Genomic DNA, 23087 nt, shown 5'->3' on the forward strand with positions numbered 1-23087 from the left:
TTTAATGAATTGACAAAAAAAACATTACAGGCAGAGTTAATTACAATACTATCAACAAGATTTACTCAAAATAACCACCATTAGCATCGATCACAGCTTCAATTCTGCTTCGGAACCTCGAACAAGCTGATGCTACAGTCTCCCTGGGAAGGGCCGCAAAAACTGTTTTAATTTTATCCATTAACTGGGCTTTTGTATTACTGGAAGTGCGATTGGTGTCTTTTTCAACTGCGCCCCATACAAAATAATCCATGGGGTTAAGGTCTGGGGAGTTTGGAGGCCAAACATTTGGACTGGTGAAGTCGTAGAAATTTTCAGACAACCATTTTTGACTTTTCCCAGAGGTGTGGCAAGGGGCCGAATCCTGCTGCCATACATACGGCCTACCATTGGCTACCCTTGTTATCCAGGGCTTGACTACAGTTAGCAACTCCACGAACAAAGCCCGAATTCCAATGCCAGGGTTCTTCAACACCTGTTCCTGCAGATTTGCGAGGAATTCTGCTGTACGAACGCAATCAGATCGTCTGCTAGGGATCTTTCTTCTTGCTACATCCTCGTAGTCACCATTGCAAGTCTCTAGTTCATGCCTGATTGTTTTTACTGTATTCAGGGAGCATTGGGCAGCAGTCGTAATATCCTTATTTTGATGGCGGGCACGAATCATCATGATACAAGTTATTCTCTTCCATGATTCAGGTGGGTTCCAGCTATCCATCCTTTCTGACATCTTGTATATGAATGAAGAAGGGTCCAAACTTTTAAATGAAGAGAAGTGTGTGTTAATACATGTAACTTACGGAAAAATATAATTAATTATAAATATGTCAAATTTATCCCGAACACCCTGTATATTCCTGTAAGCTTTGCAGTATAGTGTTTTAAAATTTTAGTATTGGGCTATAATTAGCAACAAATAATTTATCAAAATCTATGCATGAAGTTACATTATTAAATATTGTCATAAGTAGAGGGCGCATAGTGAAAAAAAAATGGATGATGGTAGGCTGGTGTTCGTTTGGTAATGTTGTTATTTATTATAGCTTTTCTTTGTGATATTTGTTGGACAATAATTTAACCAAGAAGATGGGTTACAGGTTAGTGGTTTTGATTAAGCGCATATGTTGATATGAGTTTGTATTTTTCTTATTTGTATACAAAGATAGTGATATTGATAATATCATCTGTGACGTTGAATTTACGTAAGAAAGCCTCGAATTCATAGCGGGAACAGAACCTAAAATTATATGGTTAAAGAAAAGTGTTCACATAGTGCGGAATGGAATTTTGTAATGATTGTTTTCTATTTTTTTTTAATCAATGTTTACAAAGTATTTATAGAGTTATTCTTAGTTTTCAAAGTAATTCTGTTTCGCATATATTGCAAAATTACAACAGTAATTTTGCAATATATGCGAACTGTAAACAAACTCATGAAATGACGCTGTTATAAGTGGGCGTTTTATATAAATACATTCATAAATATCACAATAAAAGGTAATGTCGTTGCTATATAGCTGTGGATAGAACTAAAAAGAATTACCTAAAAGCAGGGGGTTGGGAACATTTCAATTAATAACTATAACAGCAGCCATAACAAAAGTAAAGAAAAACGTGAAAGAAACGGATTGTTACACCGTATTAAGAAAAATAAAACTATAACGTATTTTATCATTTTTAATATGGATATATTCAAGTGCCTGCAATGAAACTGCAACTATTAAAAATAAATAAATAAAATAATAATTAAATCGCTTGTTAAAATATTATTATTATTATTATTATTATTATTATAAATAATCATGTTTTTATGTCTTATGCTTCTATGTTCTAATATGTTTCTATTTTTATTAGTTGTAATGTTTATGTATATCTATATATGTGTGTGTGTGTGTTATATATATATATATATATATATATATGCCTGTATATTATACACCGATAGTATAATATATTTGAAATAGATTCCAATATTTTTGGTTCATAGAATAGAAAATAACATTGTGAGGCAGTATGTTGCATTTGTAGGATTTATTAGACTGGGACAAGCTTTATTTAAAAAACTTCCGTGGGCGGGAACCACATAAAAATTAATAATATTTATTTATTATATTAGGTATCAATATTATTATTTTTTATGTGGTTTCCATCCACGGAAGTTTTTTTTTCCACAGGTAACCTTACAAAAGAATATGCGGCATAAAGTAGTTATCTCGTACACAATTAAATTGTAACATGTTTTACCATAGCTTTAACTTATGCGAAGGTTCAATTTGTCTCTCTCTTATTCGAAACGTGCATTTCACGGCACCAGTTCAAGCACAGATTCTACAGTTTTGTTTTTCACTTATTATTTTAAAGTCGCAAAACACGTAACATCATTGAAAAATAAAATAAAGCGATTTATATTTATGTAATGCAGTCAATATTTTGATGGCAAATATTGATTTTTATTTTTACCCAACGAACAAAACGATTGCCGGGTTTTAGCAAGTTTGGAGTTCCTGTTTTCCATTTTGGACTTAGAATAATGACGTAGCGGATCATACTAGGTTTCTCCTAAAAATATATCCATCGGTATCTGTACGTTCCATTTCCTATTAAACAAAATGTGGTTAGGTTTACAGAAGTTATCCCTAACATCTTGTTTAGGTCAGTTGAAATTTCTTATCTTACGTAGGAGTGTTAGTAAGCCAGGAATTGTTATTTCCTTCCTTATTCACCAAACTCTCGTGCACAAACTAGTGAATAAACGTGATGTTAAAAATGATATACCATTTCAGTCCGTTAGGTAATACATCGATAATATAATATATTTGAAATAGATTCAAGTTTTGATTCATAGATAATAACATTGTGAGCAGTATGTCGCATTTGTGGGATTTATTAGACTGGGACAAGTTTTATTAGTCTTCCTGTTGCAAATGAGACAACCAACATCATACATTGTGTGCACGGTTTGTTCTTCGTAATTTTCGAATCTAAAATAGTGTTATTCCTCCTTTTCACCGGTACAAAGGATTTGGTTTACGAAGTCCCATTGCATATGACCTGGAGAACAAAGGGATTATAAACAGCAGAATGCCTGTATATTATTCAAAAATAATTGTGGTCTCTCACGGAATTTTCATTTCTATAAAATTTCCTTCTGATAACAAACTGTTCCTACCCTGCAAAAGCTTTCACGTGCTAACTGAAAATGAACTCCAAGCAGGAAGTACACAAGCGCAATTGTCTTGTAAGACTGCTCCACTTCTAGTTCAGATACACTCATAGACACGAGTGTCTGGAAACAAACGGGAGATCGACGAAAATTAATAACTGGGGGGACAAAATAAGGTCATAAAATAGATTAACACGTGATACGTCGCGTAGGGAAAAGAAGTGTAATCTAGTTATGACCGTATCCTACCTATGTTTGTAAATGCTGTCCGTGGACTAAACTAAAACAAAGGAAATAAAGGAGATAACGATACCTGAAGAGTTATTCCTAAAAAAGAAGATAAAAATCTGGCCGAAAGAAAAGGGAATTATAAACTGGTTCAACGATTGCTTCAGTTTTGCTCCAGGTGGTATGCCTTAAAGTTGGCAGGGCCAGGTTAATTTCCTGTTTGGTCAGTGTTTTATTCATCCATCGCAGTAATGTCGCCATCAATAAAGTATATTGTAATAATTATACAGTTTTCAGAGAAAATCGTAACATCTTTTTTCATCGTTTGATTACACCAGAAGTTCACATCCTCTGTCATAAAATATGACAGAGATTTTTGTCATATTTTGTGTCTCTTGAACCTGTCCTGTTGACCTTAAATAAAATGACAAGGATTACGTATGTAAAGGCAGTTCTAAATATAAGCACCTCTGTAGAACAATTGGGCATTGCGGCTTTCGACAGGAAAAGACCTGAGTTCGACCTGAAAAGATCTTGATGAAAATAATCTTTATATGAGCTTTTTTCCATTGATGATGAGTTAGCCGATCTCGCAAAGGTAGCAGAGTTTTTTCTCGTGAAAACGTGGATTTTTCATCCTGCATATAAGCAAATCGGCTAGAGAACATATGCAGTTTACAGACAAAATAGTGTTGGTGAGCGGTAGATGGTGGATAGCGTCGTTATGTGTAGGCGATGGATTAAGTAAAAGATGCGGGTTATGTGGAGTGGAGTACCCCCCCCGCGAGTCTCGTAATAATAATACTACTAATAAAATATGTTGGGAGGTATTGTTTCAGTTGTAGGATTTTCTAAAGTACAGCATTAAAAGGAAAGCGAAAAACAGGAAAGCCAGCAAAATCACGCAGTTTAGCCTTAGCTAATCGTGGTTTGGTTAAGATTAAATAATCCGGTTTTCCCGTCTTAGAGACTAAACATGGTACTTCTGCAAACCACTTCACGCCTTCAGTAAACAAGATGGTGGCCTCACTTCCGGTGACGAGAATCATCTACTACTTAAGAACATAGACTAACATCCATTCCACAGTGGTATTCGAACCCACAGCCCCGTGCGGTGGAGAGTAGTGAACGCTATCCACTCGGCCAGTACCCTCTTTCTACTCGAAATCGTCAGTTATACAAATTGCCACAAGCTGATTGGTCCAAATTTGCGGTTGTGATCTTCAGAAATAGTGTTTATTCTTAGGTTTTGGACACTAGTGTGTGTGTGTGTGACATACAAATTCTAAACCATTATATGTAATCCTAATCCTTCAAATCCTAAACAACGAAATTTATTTGTATTTAATGAAATTACTTGACAACTGTGTTTAAATTGAGTTATCTTCCCTTCATATAACAGTATTGTAATATTGAAATAAAATAAAATAAAATGTTCTTGTTAAAAAAAGTTGTGCACCGAGCAGATCGGTCCACATGATCAAATGATGTTTAAAGAAGCGTATAATTTTGTACAGGTTCTCTGGGCCGCTATTTCTTTTCAGGGTCATACAAAAATATCTGTGGTATAAAATCCGCTAGAAACCAAAAATCTGATAATCCTTACATTTAATTGAACTTGGCGACACGTCCTACTTTTCAGAGTGATGAACAAAAATGCTCTCACATCGGAAACTGTGTGACTCGAAATCAAATTAGTATTCTGTGCTGCGTATTGTGAAATTGTAAAAGAAATTGAAATTGAAAAAGTATTGTGAAAATTAGAAATCGAAACAGATAAACATCTGAAGGTCCTACATTATCGCAACACACTGGTATTTAATTTAAATAAACTTATTTAAGGGCTTATGACCTGTGGATTTGCTGCTTTCGTGAAGGCTTTCAGAATTTGTTCACGAATTCTCTTCTAAGTACCTTCATTATTTTGATCTCTTAAGTGATTTCTCATTCGCTTGTGGATATTATATTTTGATTATTCTGGATTCCCCCCCCTCCTCGAATTCCTTGCAGGTGCGTTCTTTTTTGTTTCTTTTTTTTAAAAAAAATTGTGTCGCGATTATTAACGTATTTCTCTATTCACTTTTCTTCTAATTTTATGTTAACTTTATTTTGTACAAATTTAATTCTTGGTAAGCATTTTTATGCGAGTTTCATCCACTTACAGTACATTAGTACCGTGGATAGGCCAAAGAATGAGCCGGAGCCCTCCCCCCACCCCCTCTAGAGGCCAAATCTGAAATGTCTTTTTTTCAAGACTTGAGGCCTCCAGTAAGCAGGATGGGGTTTCACACTGCGCGACGATAGCCTGGTTGTGATTGTTCGAATTCACTGCGACGCAACTAAGATTTTGAGGCCAGCGTATTATGTCTGTAAACTGCGCGTGATTGTTTGTTTTTCCGAACGAAAAACTCCGTTATTCGAGATGAAAAGCCTTGTCACTTCTGAGACTGGCTAACTCACCTGCAAGTATTAAAAACATTCAGAAACATATATCCTCAGTGGGGAATTCCAACCTACAGCCTGTTTGGTTGGAGCTCGAAGGTGATATGATATCCGCTTGTTCAATCAAGTCTGCAGTTCCTGCCATAATCGGCAACTCACTGATGATTATTTATGTGAATCCTGCTCATGAAAGGCTGTTTGCATTTAATACATTCGTATTAGCACCATTCGTGGAAGTGGACTAAGAGTTAAGTAATTCGGAAACTATTCTAGGGACCAAACATTGACTTTTTTCCAAGCCACTCTGGCTTCCAGTAAGCAGTGAGGCGGTTTCATATTGGGCGATGAAATTCATTTAACACTTTAAGATATTCACAGGCGTTCATGCCCGTTGCGGAAACTTCCGCAGCTCAGCTACCATCGATAATACCCTTCGGTTGAAAAGACCTCAGTTCGAATCCCGTTTAAGACATGCGGCACCTTTATAAGTTTTTTTTTTTTTTTTTTTCGTCTGATGGCGATTTGACCGGTATCATTCAGGGGTTTTATTGTCTTTGGAATTACACCCAAGCAACTAAGATTATGAGGTCAATGTATTATGTTTGAAAACTGCGTATGTTTCTGACCAGTTTGTCTGTTTTGTGGGATGAAAAATTTCCAAGATCGGATACACTACTCTCTCACCCAACTAGGCCTGCAGCAGAATACTTAGTATTTATTATTTTTTTGGGGAGGGGGGGGGGGTACGCAACTGTACGGCGTGCCGGTACCTTTATTTAACAGTGACATACAGATCGTTTTATTTAACTTTTCCTGCTAGCAAAGGATACGTATCGGTACCTATTGTTCTCAAAAAAAAAAAAAAAGGCTCTGCTTAGTATGCATTCTATTCCTCATTCAATCTTTAGTTGTTGTTGTTTTTTTTTATGTGAATCCCACACACAAGATGTTGTTTTAAATCTTGTTATACATTAGTACCTTGATTGGGTTAAATGTCAGATAGATAATGATAAATCAGAAAAGTTGAGCAATCTGTGTAATAAAGAAAAGTCTTTTAGTTCCAATAATATCTTTTCACTTATTCTTTAAATCTGTGCTGCAATACCAACTGTTGTCCTGCCTTGCCTTATGTTCACAAACACCTACTTATGTAGGTTGCAAAAATATTCATATTCCACATGTTACTTTCACGTTAGACCTTTCCAGAATAATGGAGAAATCCATCAGCCATCATCTGCATCTGTTGGGAGCTTCCTGCGTAATCAGCAAATTCTACAGCAGGTTTCAGAGCTGACTTTCCTTATCCTTCTGCTCTTTAAGTAATTGCTATGGAAAAACTCGCAATAACTTGTATTGATACTGTTGACAATCCCGAGCTATTTGTTCTGATTTTGAACAAAGGTTCTTGTTCTCTGTTTCCTTTCTCCTCTGATCACTCTCTGTGTGAAAGTTGCCTCCTGCAGCGTAAACAAATGAGATTTAAGAATGTCTGTAAATTTTCTTAAATGCCGATATTCACAAATTCTCCAATAGAGTAAAAGTAACCTTTATTTCAGTCGTCCGAAATATCTTTTCAACTGGAAGAGTCTCATTCGAAGATGGAAGGACTTTTTATCTTGAAAAACAGGCAAATACAATATACTGGCCTTATAGCCTTAGTTGCTTGAGCGTAATTATAAATAATCCAATCCAATCCTGCCAAATTTTTATCGTGCCTTGTTTTATACAAAAATAATCCATTCCTTTTCATGTAAGTTGAGATGCCAATAACTTCTGATTTCTTCCGCTTTAAGCATATTACACCCATAGCTACCTCAGCGTTAAGAACACTATGATGAGAAATCTAATTTGGATGCTTCTGTTCTAAACAGCGATTATCTTCTGCAAATCTCAAATCCACCCAGATAAGGAATATTACTACCGCTTTTGGGACGCATCCTAAAGTTTCTTCAATATTACAGACTGCTTAATAGAAAGCAGGCAATTGATTAATGATTCCCCAACTTAATGGGGAAGAATTATTAAACCCATGAGATAGTCTGCTTCTTCTCCGTGCCCTTTATATAGGAAACTTTACAAGCTATAGGCAATCCATTCTCAGTTCGTCTTCACTGTAGCTACCTACAAACATATTTCTTTCTTTCATTATCCTTTTTCAGAAAGGACAATTCTCCAACCATTTAAAGGAAATGTCAGTAACATGTACGTTTTTGTTCTATGGCTCATTCAAGTGGCAAATTCAGAGGGTAGGGGGAAAGAGCGTTCCAGAAATTTATCGATAAGATGATATTTCTTTATTCTAATGCAATTTTTAAAAAAATGCTAATTAATGTGGTTATTGAAAATTAACATAAACTATACTAAACAAGAAATATAAAAAAATCTAATCAATATTTCCCAATCTGTCTTCTTTCCCTCTCCTCAGAAGAACAGTACTGTATAGATCAATCTCGTGCTCACCAATGACAGAGCTGTACAGCAGATTTTCGCTCTTTTCTTGCGTAGAGTTCTCATTAAAATTCTTGATTTTCTTTTCACCATTGATGCTAAGTTTTCCTCTTTTATCTAAGAAGACAAATAGTCGTTCAAAGGTTCACGTTCTTTGTACCTCGGTTCAAATCGCGATTAGGACTCGAGGAACCCGAATTAGTCAGAGCTGAATTTGGAGCTGAATTAGTTTATGAGATGGGAAAAACTCCAGTATATATTATACTGGAGTTTTTCCCATCTCATAAACTTTAATTTTCATTCCACTAAAAAGGAAAACCGGTCAGAAGAACACACGTAATTAAATAATGCGATACGAGAGTAGTTTGAAAAGTTCTCGGCCTAACAATGAAAAAACGAATTTATAATTTCAAAATTATTTTTATTTTTCAACATAATCTCCCTTAAGACTAATACATTTATTCTAGCGATGCTGGAGTGCCATTATTTTCCGTCCCTGTAGTGGTTCTCGGTAAGATCTGCAAAATACTCCTCTACAGCTGCCATCACCTCTTGATTCGAAGAAAAACACTTTTCTTCGAATCTGAAAACTGACCAGCGAGGAAGAGTTTTAGTTTTGGAAAGAGATAGAAGTCAGAGGGAGCCAAATCTGGGGAATAGGGTGGATATTCCAACAATTCATAGTGCAGATCCCTTAATTTTCCCATTGCCAAAACACCATTGTGGACAGGTGCATTGTCCTGATGAAAGATGATTTTTTTCTTCTGCAAACCGGGTCTTTTCTCACGAATTTTTTCTTCTAGTCTGGTTAAAAGATCGATTCCCCGGTTATTGTTTTCCACTTTTCAAGATAATTAATAAACAAAATATCTTTAGCATCCAAAAACACTGATGTCATGACCTTTCCTGCTGATGGAACCGACATTGTTTTCTTTAGCGCAGAAAAACCGGCTTCTCTCCACTGTTTTGACTTCTGTTTGGATTCTGGTGTGTAATGGTGAATCCAAGTCTCATCCATAGTAATAAATCGATGCACAAAATCAAAGTTTTATTCTTGTTAAAACGCTCCAAGCACTGTTCAGAGATTTTCATGCGAGTGCGTTTTTGATCTTCTATGAGCAAGCGCGGCATCCATCTTTCGCAAAGCTTTTTCATTTGCAATTCTTCATGCAAAATATATCCTTTTGAAAAGCCTATATTCTCAGCAATTTCATGCACTTTGACTTGCCAGTCATCAAATCAGGGGTGTAGTCCTAAAAGAAATAGTGCCAGGGCTCTACCTTGGAAAAAAAAATCCAGAGCACGAAGTGCGCCATTATTATTATTATTATTATTATTATTATTATTATTATTATTGCGACGGCCATATGGCAGAGATATTGCCTTGTTTTCTGAAAAAAATGACAAGAGCGGCAAGCTGCTATTTTTTGACCGAAAGCTGGAAATGCATTATAAGTCTCATTATTATAATTCTTATGATTTATTATAATGCATTTAAAATTTTTGATAGTTTTAAAAAAGTACCAAGTCGAGCCAGGGCGTCGCCCTGGCCCGACTATACCCCTGCATCCAATACCATCATATCATGCACTTAATCAAATGATTTTTTGTGTTCTATATATATATAATCTGTGTAATTAAAAAGTAATTAAAGTTTCGCTAAAAGTAAAGTAAAAAAAAGCATAATGTGTGGCATCCAAAACTTTTTAATATTTTAAATCTCCTTCATCCGAACCCCATTATGTTTTTCTTTTTTGCTTCGAAATATTGTGTCCGGTTTCCTGCTATTTGAATGAAAAAAAAAAAAAAAAAAGATCTGGAGTTATGCATAAATTGACCATGGATGCTTTACGTAAACACTGTTTATATATGCATATTAAATTTATTATCATTCAGTGCTTGTAGTCTCTTGGTAACATTCCTGACTTGTGGTTTCCGCGGTGTGAAATGTCCATCATTATTTTTCAGGCGAGAACCACATATAACGTAATCAGAAAGAGAAACGTTTAATCACAAGTTTTGTACATGACAGGATGTACGAGACTAGTTACTAAACATGTGGCAGAAAAGCTCTCTTAGGCTGTGTCAGTGAATATTTCTGAAAATTAGGACTGAAAAAAAAAAAAAAGAGTACCGCCTAACTACTTAGCGGAATGAAAAGGCGTTTCTTTGCATATATATGAAAGCGAAACATCGAAATCAATTTATTTTAACAGCTGGGATTTTGCTAAACGATTTAACAAATGTAGTTAGAGTAAAATTTAGATTATTGAGACGAATTCGCAGTATTGAACTAAATAAAACATTTTCAATAATTTAAAATATTAAAATGTAATGAATAAAATGTAATTAGAAAACAAATATATGGTATAAATTTATAGCATGTATAAATAAAAAGGAATTTATTTATTATTTTTTGGTCACCCAAATTCGTAAGTGAAAATTTGGGTGAACCAATTTTGCGACTAAATTCCAGGTTTGATGGAACAGGAAATTTACACGACTTCAGTTAGTACCTCGTAAGCAGGGAATGTTGGCATAAACTGTTTAAGCTATTTTATACACATCATCTGTTATTGCAACAGTTACCCTAAATTGACTTCAACTGCTGGAAAGGAAAAGTTAATAATTTATATAGTCAGGACATATGACCTAGAAACGACTCCACAGCTGCTTGTTACGACGTGAAGATATTTCCTTTAAAATTTTATTGAAATATTTAGGTTGATTACATAAACTTCATATATACATTTAACGCACTATTAATTATGCATGGAATTTTAATGATGTAATTATAATCTGTAAACAACGTTTAAATTGATCCCGAAACCTGCAGTGCTCTTGAACCATGAAATGAAAAAAATAAAATAAAATAAAATTAAATTAAATTAAAAAATGTTAAGAAGCAAAATCGAACGGCGTTCTCGAAAATATGGTTGGATACAACGAGGCTCAAAGTTAAAGACACGCTGCTGTTGTAAAGATTCTGCTATGAGTTTCAAGTCCAATACAAGATCGGCATTTATAATTAATAAGTGAGTTTCTGAAGTTTCTGATATACTTGGAATAACTGGATAGTTTTTATTTCTGAGAGTAACAATGCTATTCGTGGCACACAGAACAAAAGACGGATAGTGTATCCGATTCGATGGATTTAAGTCTGGTTTGACTAAATAAATATTTAGTCAGATCAGATTTAAAAAAATAGAAGGTCTCTAGGATTAAAAAAGTTATTTCAGACACCTGTCATAAGCAGGGACGATGGTCAAACACTGGTCGATGATACTGACTACCCACACAAACACCTGTGCCACAGGTGGAAATCGAACCCACTGCTTATAGCATGAAAAAGGGAGACGCTATCTTCTTGCCTAATCAGGTTAGAAAATGCAGTTGTTCAAGATCTGATATGTCTTGATGTGATAAATAAACCTAGCGATTTTAGTCATCGTGTCAACGCATTACGCTAATTTTCTAAAGTATCCTATTGGTAAGCTCTTTCATACTTTCAGAAACCCGAGTCTGTTAATTCGGAAAGAGAAAACTTTCAACCCCACTCATGAGTTTTCTGCCACCATAGTGACCGAGCTTGTTTTAGCAGTCTGATGTCCCGTCAGGAAATGCGGATAGAAATCTATCTCAGGCATTTTAGAATGCGATTACTGAAACTAATTTTTTGTTTGTTGTGTGAATAAAGAGTCGATGAGATTGATAAAAATAAATCTCGTTCACTTTTTACTGAGTTATGGAATTAAAATGCTACATTAGATACTGTAACTTATTTTTAAGAGATATTTGTTAATCTGTTAAGTAACTGGAGTACTCGACGGTGTGGCATTTTTCACCTTTAGTTATTAAAAAACTTCGATGCGTATACCTTAGGATGATGAAAACAGCGCAAAAATAATTACCATTATCATCTTTTCCTAAAAGAATTCACAGAATGAAATACTGATATTGCAAAATAAATAAATAAAATAAAAATCGCTAGTCAGTATCCAAAAATTTCGGATACCCCTGTTTGCTTCACCACCCCCGCGTTTGGAACAGATTGGACTAAAGATTTTTTCTATTTTTTTCCGGTTATTTTATTTCCACATCTTCTTAACGTAATTAAATAGCACAACTTATAGTTGTGTTTTTTTTTTTTAATGGTAATCCCACTTATGAAATGTAAACTTAATACATAAAAGCACCGTGACAGCTTCAAGGTTAGAGAAACTGGAAATCTTGCTTGAAAATATAAACATGATCTTTTCCATTCCATTCTGTGCTGATTACAGCATAAACAGGCAAGGTGACTTTCAGACTATCCGTGCCACAGCGGGATTCGAACCCACCGCTCGCGTTGTTGAAAAAGCGATGATACGATACACTCAGCCACCCAGGCCGGCAATGGGCAATTCTGAGTCGGTTTACTGCAAAATGATTATCAAGGATGAAAAACTTAAGTCTGTTTTACTTCCGCAATATTAATATAGTAACATTGTTTTTTACTCGTGGTGTGTGTGTGTGTGTGTGTGTGTGTGTGTGTGTGTGTGTGTGTGTGTGTGTGTGTTTGTCCTCGCACTTAATACTGTACAGTACTTACTTCTATTTCTTTTCATAGTGAAATGTTCGGCGAAAAATCTCCTAGGTCGCAATATCACGCCCTAATCACGCAACAGAGGTTACGTGGACATGCCTGGCCACCCAGAGGGTTTACAATGAAAGAGACTGGCAGAGGGCAATAAATCTTTCTGTGCATCACTAATTTAAAACTCATGATTTAAACGCTCGCACCGACGCACACGCTATACACTTGTTATGTGAGGTTTGATATTTACCTCGACTTCCTAAAATATTCCTGATTTTGCATTAAGACCGACAAAATAATTACACTTTAAATATTTAGTTTGCATTTTTAATTTATTGTAGATTTTATTATTCTCTCTCTCTCTCTCTCTCTCTTTCTGTGTGTGTGTGTGTGTGTTGTTCAATATAAAAATTTATTAATCAACTATGCAATCATAGTATAGTAAATTAATTACTTACTAACTATTAATAGTACTGACAATATGCAGTAAATGCACTTAATATCAACTAAATAGGATAAATAATGACAAATATTTTTATTAGTCCATTTTAGAAAGACTTTTCAGGCACTTGAACTCCAATTAAACTGGGTTTGTCCTTTTTTTTAAAAAAACGTAAACAAGAGTAGTTTACCTAATTAAGTAGGCAGTGCTACTTTCCAGTTAAACAGGATATTATCGTTTTAATGCTGAGTTTTATTTTTATGCATGTAATTGGTCTTATTTTATGATTTTACATAGAAAAAGTAGTTTACTGGTAATATAATTTATAATTGTCCGGTGGTGAACTAAAATACAATGAAGTTACATTTTGCATGTGTTATGCTGTATTTTGGCGTTATGTAATGGGTGTAATTTGGGAATTTTATTTTTGCCTCGTATTTCTTCTACAGGTTAAAATATCATCCTGCTCTTCCCCCTAAATAAGTACTTCCTCGAAGTATTATGGAGACTTAACGGAACTGTAACGGAAGTTGAAGCAATTAAAAAAGAATTAATGGATATATTTATAGTTTTTGAAGATTGCAAACGGGTTTCGAAAAACTGTAATTAATTTGGACATCTCACCAAACAAAATAAATTTAAAATAATAATATTAGAATGATAAATTCAGTACTAAAGAATAGAAGAGAATCATATGTTCATTCAGGTTACTTCATTTATCGTAAGAAGTGAGAACACAACAATTAGTGATGTCTAATAATATGCATAATAATATGGTAGATCCTCCGTAAATTTTATTAATATTCGTCTTCATTGTTATTTATTTATTTTGAGAATATATGTGCACTTAAACATTACAAATACTTTTTTTTTTCAACGTGTGAAGCGAGTACACATTTTTGGAACTTCTTGTTGATAAGGTTATCCAAATTCTAAAATAGTTCAAAACAGCACAGAACACATTGGTTATACGTTGTCTTAATAATTGTGAAGGTGAAGAAACGTATCTGTATTGATTCTGAGCCTCCAATGCCCGTGGTTGGTTAGAACCCATTTCTATCAGGGAAAATCCATTTGGAGGTTGAGTTAGGCGTTTCAGATGAAAGTGGAAAAGCTTTTCGAGAAGCACTTCCTATTCTCCACATTAGAAAAATAAATAATAATTCTTTTTTTTCCCGCGTAACTAGTTTTCAGTATAATTTTTATATAATGACGAATATCAATAGCATCTTTCAGCGTGAAATATATAATTAATACATCACGATGTATTTTTTTATTTGTTTCTTTTTTATACTTAAAATTTGGTATTCTGTAGTATCGGTTCCACTCTCTGGAAAATAAGTAACTATTCGAATTTGTAGTACTGTTGTGATGTCTAAACTACCATCAATTTTGAAAACTTTCTTCCATTATGTTCATATGTTTTTGCTACAAATATCTAGGAGCCATAAATTAAGGGTTGGGTTGTTTTTATACGATGTAACTAGGGCTATGAGCAAGCGTATTATGTCTGTTAATTGCGTGTATCCCTGCCATCTCTTTTTGAGATTGCGACTCCATCATTTCAAATTCTTATAAAGATTCTTCGTCCTAAATAGAATTCGAATTCAGGTCTTTCCAACCAAAGGACATCGTTGATACCGACTGAGCTACCATAAGTTAAGAAGAATATATAATTAAATCGGAGTGGTCTTGGATTAAAGGTAGCTGAATTTGTTTTGTAGAATCTACTTTTCAGCTGTTAAAATCAATCTACTAGAACTGTCAGTCTCTAATGGAAAAAAAAATTAATTACCTAACAAGTTTAGCGCTCGCTTGTAATCTCTAAAACTATTTCAGAGCCTTCATAAAAAAACATATAGCCATATAGTTATACGGGCTTGGTTGGCCGAGTGGATAATATATACGTTCTCCAAATAAGTTGTAGTTTCGAATCCTATCATGGGCATGGATGTGTGTGAATGCGTTTAGGTTGTACAGAAATCCTATCATCTGTTGTATCCGATATGTATATATATATATATATATATATATATATATATATATATATATATATATATATATATATATATATATATATATATATATATATATATATATATATATATATATATATATATATATATATATATATATGTGCCCCTATTTATTACTTTATACAAGTCTCATCATAATTCACGTGAGAATGAATTTTTAATAAGCTTTATTTTATTTTATTTTTTCCCGTTTTGTTTTGTATAGTAGTAAGTGTCGCACACTTCTTTTTATTTATTTATTTTTTTAAATGATTTTCCTAGATCCATAGCTTAGGTTTCCTTCTCTTGCTTCCTTTCTCACCCCTTACCGTCAATTTGGATTTAATGGTACAAGAATAGCTCAAAACAAATTAGCTTGCCGACCTTTCAGATTGGAAATGAGGCAAAATTCCCGTTTTCGGTAAAGAGCCTCCGCAGCTCAGTCAGTATAGACGAAGCCATTGGGTCGGAGAGACCTCGGTTCGATTCCTGTCAGCGACATGAGGAACCTTTATGTGGTCTCTTTCTACTAAAGGTGAGATAGCCGGTTAGTGAGTTAGGTTTTTTTTTTTTTTTTAACCCGGAAACTCGGGTATTTTGTCCCCCAGAACAGGCAAACCGGCTCCGTGAACACACATGGATTACAGTCGTGAATACGTCCCAGCCATATGCCGATCCCGGATAAAATTGGGGGTTGGGGAAAGCAACGGTGAATACCCTGTAAAAATCTCACCAGAAATACTTTGTGGGAAATGTCTACAAAGTCGCTTACGGTCGGAAACGACCGAAAGGGAAAACCAGGTTTTCGGTAATAAAGGCAATTGCCTTTTATTATCGAAAATAGGTAATAAATTAGATTTCTTCACGATGATAATGATGATAATTCAAGATTAGAATTTACACTATAAGTTTTGGGTATCCGAAAGATTAATTCTCACTGAATTTAACTATTATATTTAACAATTGACACATGATGTAGAATAACGGCTGCTCACATCACTTGACCATTTTCAGTTGATGATGGGTGAGATGTAAATGAGGGGGAAAAACGCTACAAATGAGACGGGAAAAAAGAGTTAGTTGGAACTCAGGTTGTTTCCATGAGTTTATTTTTTTTTTTATTTTGTTTGTTTGTTTGTTGTTGTTGTTATTGGGTCAACCAAGCAGAATACTTCCCGACGGTAATTTGCAACACCGGTACGTTTTGTTTCTGCTATCCGATTGACAGAATCGTATACAGCATGTCAATTTCAAGAAATGAGACTGTGACAACAAGGTCTGCATGTAATCGTTCTTGCATTTTGTCGAGTTTCTGTTCTATGAATAAATTTGCTTGATGTATCGTTCATCTTTATGTTGATGAATTTGAACCATTAACTTCACCCATGGCCATTCTTCTATAAGTGAGAAGACCCTAGCAATAAACTTTCGTTAAGATCATTTTTCATCATTTTTTTTAAGTCAATGGTTCATTTAAAATATCAATTTTAGATGAACTAAAATACCTTCTTATGTATTACGTATTACATATCGATATTTTTGATTAATATATTAATATATTTTAAAAACATATGCAGTCTAAAAAGTCCTTTTACCTAAGGAATAAGACAGTTACCCAGCATATGGAAATTAAGTACTGAAAAAGAACATGATGAATAGTTCTAAGTGTGTTGTGTGTATGTGTGTGTGTGTGTGTGTGGGTGTATGGTCTGTCATTTGGCACATCCTATTTAATGATACCCCCCACAGTTCATTGTCACAGGTTGAAAGTTTTAAGGCTACGTACGGCCAGTGAAATGGAACAGGTTCTGTTTCTGTCCCCCCCCCCCGGTCCCATCAGTTCATTTTTCTGAAAAGTTCCGTTTGAGGTATTTTCGAACTACCAGGGCAGAGGTATACCATCCTACTGAAACCAGAATTCATCTCGGATACTGATACTGGGATTATTCAGTTGTGTAACAAACCATTCCAGGAATATCTGTATTTAACTAGGTTATGTCACAGATACGGTGAAGAAATAAGATCTTCGTGCTAACTGCGGTATGTCAACAGGGACAGGATTATTCTCGACTTCTTGGGAAAAAGTAAGAATTTTCTTCATTTCAAAATAAATATTTCTGAAATGATTGCCGCAGTAATTTGCACATTCGTTATTAAGGGAAATTTTCACAAGCTTGTCTCCACTCCATATCTCGATCACACAATAACAAACTTATGTGGGTAGGGATAAAAATTCAGATTTTTTGTGCAGGTTGCACATGGATATTCCTAGTTCGGTACAGCGTTTGCTTGTTAATTCGTTGATGTTCTTTAAGGTGTAAGGACTGTTTCACTGATTCTGTTTCTTTCTTGTTTGTAGTCTTCTCCAATACGGATAATCCTTTATTCTTTCTGTCACAAACAACTTTGCTTATACTATTAAAACTCCCTCCATGTTATATTCGAAAATTTAGTTTAAAAGATCACTTTTAAGCATCGTCATAATTTCTGGAGCTTATATGGAACAAATTTAACATGCAAGCCAGAAAGTTTGTACTTGTGAATTGTCTCTTTAATACATCTTGACGAAATTATCTCTCGCTCTATAGAATATTATAATAGGGATATACAGCGAATGTTACCTTTCGCTTACTCCCGTACTTAGATGTGATAAGCAGTACGATAATAGTCCAATCTGTATGTTCACAGTTACCATGGGTTGTTCTACTTCACATGCTCCACATTTGATGAATGTTGGCGATTCATATACAATCAGTCGCATATTAACACCAAAATTCCTAAACACATTTCTTTCCTCCACAATGTAATTCTGAATGTAGTTCAGTATATGAAAATAATGCATCTCCATGTTATTCAAAAGGATACCACAGATTATTTCAGTTCCATCTATACTGCACAACATCCGTCAAGATGAAAAATTATGTCATGTTATTATAAAACTAAAGCATAATACTGTGGTTTGTTTGAGTGAAATATGTGTGCACAGCTTATCAAACATTTATTTAATATTTCTTAAATATTTAAGAAAATATCACTTTATTTGAGTTATAATAACGTCTTTCATCAAACAGATTTCTAAACCAGTATTGCTGCATTATTCTGTTCATTATCAATACCTTCGTCTTCCAAAGTATGACGCACTATTCCTGCATTCTAGTGACTGTGTTTCAGAAGTACCCTCTAAAAGGTAAATATGCGACCTGGCCTTGGTGCTCATTCGGGTGAATCAGAAATAGCGCTGCCTGTGGCATGTATTTATAAAGTGTATTGATATTATCTTGTTGCTGGCAATTACAAGAAGAGGTTAAAGTACTTTTCAAAATGCTTGTAAACAGGGATAGACTGACACTATTCTCGCATTACTGGAATTTTGGAATACTTGATCGAATTAGAATTCCAGGTTCTTTGGATCATACTTTTAAGAAAGATTGATGTGTACTGTTTACAAAATTTACGCTTCCTGACTTGCTGCCGTCTTTCTTTGATAGCCAAGTCCCGATTCTCTTATACTCCTCTACTCGTAAGTGAAGTTTTTTTTAAGACTAATTAAATAAGCTGGTAGTAAATCTTTGTGAGAACTGATTTATGAATAATTTGAAAATTCTACTCATGAGATGGGATGAATAATCATTAAAACGAGATAAAAAAATTAAGAATAATTAATACCTTAAACCATGACGTTACTTTCAGATGACGAGATATATGGTCATCAAAATAATGGTGATTTAGCTCCAAAACTGTAGAAATGTTTGAATGTTTGGAATTATTTTAATCCTACCTTAAAATGAGTTTGAAATAAATTAGAACCGTGACTTCAAAGATATCTCGGAGGTCATAAGTTGGTGATCAGTTCTCTGCGATTGATTTCCTATTAGAGTACTTAGAAATGGGAAAGAAACCAATAACAGAAGATATCTTTAAACATTTTTATCCTCAAGGATAAAATCAATACCAACAATTAAAACTTTCAGTACCAGCTGAAAGTTTTAATTTAGAGTAATGCGAGAAAAATCTTTCTATCAAGAGAATCGACATTGAGACTTTCTTCGTGGAATTATTTCTGTCGATCTCAATCTCATATTGGTCTACGCATACTTCTTGATAGTCAAGAAAGTAATCACTAAACTGTAAAATAATGGATATTGACATCGTTGACATTTATGTAAATGTAAGTACAATCCGGTATTGTATCTATCCCAAAAATGAAATAATAATTTCTTTCTTTTTAAAAGCTCGAACTATTTATTAAGACATCCATCTTAATAAATAGTTCAAATTACATTAGAAAACACTGCTTACCTAAATGGACAAGACTTCCTGTCCGAACTTGAGGAGCACAGTTCATCAAACGCGAAGCATTAGAAATGTTGATGCCGTTCTAAATACACCCCGTGAAACACATGTGTCGAAACTACCTAGTAGACTGTGCGAAATCAGGTCAGTCCTTTCAGTAGGGATGTTGGAGCCCCGCGTGGAAGAGGCAAAGAACACTAGCAACTTCACATTGCACTGCCAACCGTCTCTTTCCTGCTATAGTCTCTTCTTCCTGTCAGCAGGGAGAACACACTCTGGGGAGGTGTAATGAGGCCGTTCTTACTCCCAATACCACGACACTTGGAAAGAAAGAAAGAGAGATAGAGGGGGAAAAAAGATAGAAGGGAGGGAGAAACTATTGCGTTACTTGCGTCGGAAGACGCTGTGAGAAGAGGCGTAACGAGCTGACTCCTAAGCAGACGATCGGAGGTTAATGACGTCACTCGTATGCAACGCTAAGCGTAACGTCCATATCAACGAATGATAGAGAGCGGATAGACAGATCGGAGAGAGAGAGAGAGAAAAAGCCAAGTCGTTTTCAAGTTATAACCGAGATATTCAGTAGGCGGTTATCTCTCGTTGTACGTGGAAATTGTAAATAAGTGGGTCTCTTCTTATCCTGGGGGTTTAATGCTCCACCCGGACACGCGAGCATTTTCTAGGGATGTAGGTTGGTCGTTCACCGGAAGAAAACAGAAACCAAAGATATTAGTATAATTGGGAAGATGCTTAGTGTTTAACAAGTTTCATAGTATATAAATCTTTGCGATAACAAACAAATTAATCATTCGCATGATTTAAATTTGGTCTTTCTATAATATTTCAAACTGTATGAGATGGCGATAAGTGTCAGATATATTATTAAATCAGTACACTAGTAGTTTGGTCAGTTTGGTGAAAAACGTTTTCAGATCAACACTATACTAAATGAACAAGATATTTTCTTTTTTATATACGTCAATTTCAGTCTTATCAGATTTTACTCTTAGCGTTCATTTGTTTAATAATATTGTTTAATTACGAATTCCTTAAATTCGATAATTATTTTCAATTTTCATTCATAGTTTTTATTTCATTCTTGTACCGCAAGTTCCACGTCCAACAAACATCCTTTAAATATTTTGACGAATGCCATTAATTATTCATAAAATTAGAGACATTTTCATTTAGCGATGTTTATTACGTGAATTTTCAAATATTTGTTCGGATTTTGAGAATGAAGAGAGCTAAGGTTTGAATATTTGTGTTGTTTTTGTTGTTTTGATTATAAATCAGAGAGCCAAAGAGACTCATCGTGGTTATCAGGTTTGAACGTGAGGCACTTCATTTCATTTTTAATTTCATTTATATGTAATTTGGTGTTTATTTATATTTACAAAAGCGACATTATATAATGAGTGCACCACAAAATAGATAAAAATTAAAGACTATGGATAATTATTGACCTAGACTCAATCATATTAATCACAGATAAAACAACTAATCTTACTTCAGTTGTTTTCTCAACATTATTGCGACAATTCTTACCCACGAAAAAAATCTGTGAATCTGTCACGTGCTATATTAATACCATGGGTGAGCTTTCCGGCTTCCCTTTCGTGTGAGGTTTGTCACAGCTAAATGACCTGGCTTGTAAGAAACTGATACTGCGTTCATAGGGCGGTTAATCCTATGTGCATTGTCTGCTGTGGCTGGAAATTCCGTGTTTGCGGGATGACAACCCCAAGTTTTCTGGGGAGAGAGAGCCCTTCTACCCCCATATGAGACCGCTCACCTTCAGTTGAAAAGTCCCGATAAAGGTTCTTCGTATCCTAGACGGATTCGAACCAAGGTCTTTCCAATCAATGGACTTTATCTATAGCGACTGAGGCTTGCCATGGGTAGATAAGGATTACAACTAATTTAACAGCACTTCATCGAGAAATGAAGAGTGATTAAGAAATAGCTGGTGCAAGAATTTTGACGAAGCTGCCCTATGCTTCGATTTTTCGCTGTAAATGTAAATTGACAATGTAGTGTTTTCTTAATATGATTAAAATATTTTTCCTAAAGAAAATTGTGAATAAATAATCACCTCAAACTATCCTTGCCGTGTAAGTAATCTTATGAAATATTTCCTATAATTGTAACTAGTACAAGATTTTTTATGTATTCGTACTCAGCTAAATTTTTCATTTGGACTCGAATCGAATTATGCTCATGCATATTGATAGACATACACTGACTCCGTAGCCTTAGTTGCTTTAGCCTACCACATCACAACCTAACTTATGTACAAATTATTGCAGCGGGATGGTTTGACTTAAGATAGCACCATTAAATAGTTATGAGTAATATAAGTTCTCACAGTGAATAATAATAATAATAATAATAATAATAATAATAATAATAATAATAATAATAATAATAATATGTTCATTTCAGTGAGACAATTCGCATGTACTTCAAAAATCTCGGGGCAGATTTTCATTTACCCATAAGTATATACGCTTTATATATTTGATTTGCTAGATATATCAAGAGTTTATAAAAGAGTAAGTCGCTTAACAGCCTATAGCAATGCCGATTTTCCTGATCGTATTTAAACTGTATTCTTCACTGTATGAGTGTACAGTGATTCCACTGTGAGAACGAATGATTGTGATTGTCTTTAGTTGGGAGATGAATTTCATCTCTCGGTGAGACCACCGGTCCTCTTATTGAAGGCCTAAGTGGCCCTCCAATGAGTGTTTGGTTCCATAAAATAAAAACTAATAATTAAAACAGCGTTTAATTACATAATTACATTACAAAATTATGTAATTTGTTATGCATTATGTAATATATTATATATATTACGCTAACTGCCTATATGTACAAATACACATTCACAAGTAAATGTGTATTTGTTATCCGGTGCACAAAATCGTAAATATTAAAAACTCGAGTGTTCGGGAAAAAAATCGTTTCACCTCTATATCAGACCAGTTAACTTATAGACGTGATTCAAAGCCATTTCTTTTCAAAGGGCAAATCTCGCTGTTTTTGCTTTCAATGCGCTATCCAAATCATTAGTAAGAATAATACTGTTATTCTGAATTAAACTTTAAATTGTCTTTCGTGGCAAGACAATTCACAGTAAAAATGAAGCATTGATAAAACAAAACAACAACAGCAAAAACTAACTAACTTCTGTTTCTATCTTATATAAAATTTCTACCTATATAGTGACACCTATAAAAGGATCGCCAATAAACTGAAACCCGATTTCGAACATTGTGAAACTCGCCCCATCTTCCAATGATAACAGTGCATTATAGATTAAGCAGTTGGTAACAACTTTAATTTGTTCTTACTTCCTCCACTTCTACATACAAACAGTTCTCTTGCAATACAGCACAAAAAAAAAAAAAAAAAAAGAAGAAGAAGCTAGGCTCCTAGCATCGTGTCCTCCTCAAAATTTTTGCGCTAACGACCAAG

The 23087-nt window shown here is 34.5% G+C and overlaps 1 protein-coding gene across 1 annotated transcript in view; it reads right to left on the minus strand.

The window, feature by feature from the left end:
* LOC150098812 (serine protease 33-like) overlaps nucleotides 1-19976 on the minus strand; it is a 47537-nt gene extending 27561 nt beyond the window's left edge. Inside the window, exon 1 of the mRNA XM_090405319.1 lies at nucleotides 19614-19976. The gene's annotated coding sequence lies outside the window, so the exon portion shown is untranslated. The remainder of the gene's footprint in view (nucleotides 1-19613) is intronic.
* Between the last annotated feature and the right edge of the window lie 3111 nt (nucleotides 19977-23087).

This window comes from Typopeltis vanoorti, chromosome 15 (assembly GCF_054136105.1).
Source record: "Typopeltis vanoorti isolate ZY-2024b chromosome 15, IOZ_Tvanoo_1.0, whole genome shotgun sequence".
Classification (NCBI taxonomy): Eukaryota; Metazoa; Arthropoda; class Arachnida; order Uropygi; family Thelyphonidae; genus Typopeltis; species Typopeltis vanoorti.